Source organism: Echinops telfairi, unplaced genomic scaffold (assembly GCF_000313985.2).
Source record: "Echinops telfairi isolate 266 unplaced genomic scaffold, ASM31398v2 ScPeMD7_7469;HRSCAF=8507_1, whole genome shotgun sequence".
Taxonomy (NCBI): Eukaryota; Metazoa; Chordata; class Mammalia; order Afrosoricida; family Tenrecidae; genus Echinops; species Echinops telfairi.
The window spans coordinates 15,272,211-15,276,389 of NW_022111373.1; positions in this window are offsets into that span (position 1 = coordinate 15,272,211).

Here is a 4,179-nt window from a genome sequence, read left to right on the forward strand (position 1 = left end):
CTTTTAGCAAGCAGTCAAGCCATCTGCACATTACAGATTGTTAATGAGCCATCCCTCAATTCTGATAGTTCTTCATATAGTCAAAATTCACAATATTATTATTTATAGCAGTATGTAGTTATTTAGTATAACTCACTGCCATCGAGTTGGATCCAATGCAAAGCAACCCTATTGTACAAGGTAGAACTCTCCATGAGGGTTTCTGAGATTGTAACTTTTTATGGGAGCAGAAAGTCTTATCTTTCTCCCATTTTCTTAGTATATCAATGGAATAAGAATGTTGAAGTGGTACAAACCTGCACACTTTTCATCATTAAAACCCTGCAGTAGCTCCTTGTTTGTTAGAATGACTATTGTTTCTGTATAGCTCCTTCCTGAGTACAATGAAATGTACTCTAACTCATTGTTAGAATGACTATTGTTTCTGTACAGCTCCTTCCTGAGTACAATGAAATGTTCTGGAATTTCCATTCTTCTTAATGTTATTCAGTTTGTTATTATCCACAGAGTCAAACTCCTTTGCATAGTGAACAAGAATAAGTAAATGTCTTTTGTATATTCTCTGCTTTCAGCCAAGATCCACGGGATGTCGGCAATAATAGATCATTTCCTGATTCTGTCAGAGTAACCATCTTCTGACAATATCCTGGGTCTGTAGGTGGAATTCGATGGTAATGATAATATAAAGATTATAGTAAAGTCATAGAGCGGTGGTTCTCAACCTTCCTTATGTTGTGACCCTTTAATACAGTTCCTCATGTTGTGGTGACCCCCCCAATCATAAAATTATATTCTTTGCTACTTCATAACTCTAATTTTTCTACTGTTATGAATCAGGTGACCCCTGTGAAAGGTTCATTCGAGCCCCAAAGGGTCACAACCCACAGGTTGAGAACTGCTGCCATAGAGGATAAGAGAAGGTAGCAGAGAAGATAAAATAAAGGAGTCAGACACATTTCATGGTAGCATGCTCACCGCTACCCTCTTGGTTGTTCACATGGAGGTGGGTAATGAGAGGAGGAGACAGAGGCAGAACAATATATTTCTAACCAATCTTCTATATACTTAGGGGCATGCAAGTCCCCCTGATTACAGGTAACCACATACGTCAAAGGAAGGGGTGGTACCATAGCCAATACAGCAATGGGAGGGAGATGATCTAGGGGTGTACACGCAATAGGAAGAGGAAGGGCTAGGGGTACACATGTGACAAGATGGACCGACCCTAGACTCAAGATGACAACCTGACCTTGGTAGTCCTTGATTTGGCTAGACTCATTCTGAGCGCTCCTTCAGGAAAGCAAATCCACAATCTTTATCAACAGGGGGTGAGCCCCACCTAAGGTGGGATAGACAGTGGAGTCTGATTGCTCTGTGGCTGAATGTCCTCAGGGAGAATACCTCCAAGCAGCTGACCTCCCACCATGCTAGCAGCTTAGGTTTGGCATGTATTTGGGACAGACCATCTGGGGAAAGTCCTTTCTCATACCATATGAACCCAGTTTGACTTTCTATCAGTTCCGTGTTTTACTGTTGAAGCCCTTGTAAAACTATCCTTATTGTTGTTAGTTGCCATTAATTCTGCTCTGACTCATAGCAACCCTACACACAGCATAACCAAACAGTGCCAGCCCCACCACCACCTTCATAATTTTTCCTATGCTTGAATGCATTGTTGCAGCCAAGGAGTGAATCAATACATTACATTGAGGCCCCTTCTCTTTTTCACTCCACTTTACCAAGCATAATGTCCTTCTCCAAGGACATAAACTTGCTTGCTGAAACTATCCTTAGCAACATTTTACTTGCATGTGATATTAGTGATATTGTTTGATAATTTCTGCATTCTGTAGGGGGATTTTTCATTGCAATGAGTATAAAGATGGATCTCTTCCAGTTGGTTAGCCAGGTAACTGTCTTAAAAATTTCTTTGGCAGAACTAGTGGATTGCGTCCAGAGCTGCATCTTTTTGTTGAAATATTTTAATTAGTATTCTGTAAGTTCCTGGAGACTTGTTTTTTGCTAATGCCTTCACTGTAGCTTGCAGTTGTTTCTTTAATACCATTGATTATTGATTATATGCTACCATTTGAAATGCATTGAAGGTGGATCGTCTTTTTAATACAGTGACTCTTAGTATTCTTTCTCTCTTCTGTTGATGTTTCCTGCATCATTCCAGGCATCATTCAATGACTTTCCCTTATAATCATTAAGTATTTCTACTCTTTACTTGAATTTGTTCTTCATTTCTTTTTTGTTAGTTTGTTTTAAATCATTTTATTGGGGGCTCTTACAGCTCTTATAACAATCCGTACATCCATTGTATCAAGCACACTAGTACATATGCTGCCATCATCCTTTTCAAAACATTTTCTTTCTGCTTGAGCCCTTGTTATCTTCTTCCTGACCCCCTAACTCCCACCATCGTGAATCCTTGATAAACTATATTATTGTTATTAGTTTCAGATCTTACACCATCCGCTGTCTCCCTTTTCTCACGTATTTGTTCTTCATCCTCCCTGGGGTGTGCTGGGGGTGGGGGTTAAACATCCATCATTGTGATCAGTTCTCCCTTTCTCCCCTTTCTCCCTACATCTTCCCTCTACCCTCATGTGTTAGTCTGTGTACATTAGAGAAACAAATCCACAGAAACTCATATGTATAAGAGAGAGTTTTATATAAAGGGTAAGCGGACATCAAGAAATCATCCAAACCCAGTGCTACCCAAGCCCACAAGTCCAGGATTAGCCCATATGTTCAAGACCAATCCACAAAGTCCTCCTCCATCTCACAAAACAGACACTATGATGCTGACTGCAGGAGGAAAGCCAAGTCAGTGAATGTGTAAGCATCTCAGCACTGGCAGGGGTCTCCACATGACTGCTCCAGCACCCAGGGCTGCATCAGGGTAGGTCCATGTGGCTTCTTCTCTGAGATGTCTTGCAGGAAGTGAGCCTTGCCAGCTGAAGCAGGGAACTGGCTAAGGCAGCTGCACCCTGGTCTGACTATCACAAAGCAAGAGACCGAGAGTTCGAAAAGCGAGGCTCACTGAGCCATTTATCCCTCTGCCCTTCAATTAACCCCACATGTATTTATCGGCCAGGTTGGCACAATAAACAACTACCTCAATCCACCCCTTGTCAACTTGACATGTGTACATAATTCTTTAGCCTCACAACTGCAATTAAATAACACCTACACCTTCATCCTATAGTCCTGTGAATATGTTCCCCCACTTTTGAAAGCTTGTAAGCCAACCATTTCAGGTATCCAATTTCCATACTGCCCACTTACAAAAACCCAGTGCTCTGAGGAGACGATCATGTTTTTCGACATGAAGAATTTTCATTCCAATATTATGGTACGAGGAGTGGGGTACTGGAGAAACAAATCATAAAATGGAGAGTAAATGTTTGTTTGACCTCTCCCTCATGGTTGTTTTTCTTCTTTGTGTAGCCAGAGGTGAGATAAAGCCACATTGTTTACTCGGTTGTTTTCTGGGAAAAACATGGGAAGTATGAAAATAGAAATTTTGTAAGCCCACTTACTTTCAGTCATTAAAATTTGATCGTTAGATGGGTTTAGGACACGCCTGCAAAGAAAGTTTTGAAAAGATATGCCCCACCCAGTGCTTTGGAGTACTCAGGAACCAGTAGTCTTTGTCAAAAGCTGGAAAAAATCTGGAACCATGAAGAAAACTCCTCTTAGGACTAAATGTTAAAGGGAGCCTGTAAGCAAGCTAAAATGCTTGCTAGGTGTCCACCTGGATCTACTTGTTGAGTGGAAGTGGGAGAAATGCAGTCATAAAGAGAAAGGTTGAGTTTGGCCACTGACACCTGTGGACTTTGTTTATAGGAAAAAAAGGAGAAGATGAGAGTGTGTTGACTGGTCTAAAGTTCATGACCTAGCACGAGGGGACTAGGCTTGTTAAGTATTGGTGAAAACCCATGGTCTAGAGGCAAGGTGACCAGTGGGCACCCTGTGGAGGCTGAGTGAGGCATCCCACATTGAGTTGACGAGAACGTGACCAGCTGGAGACTTTTGAGCCTGTGAACTGGTGCATATTGTTGCTAACTTTATGGAAGGCCTGTCAGATTTGACTTTGCTTATGGATACAGACTTCACAAGGTTCCAACTGGAATGAAGATTCTTCATGTCGAAAAACATGATTGTCTCCTC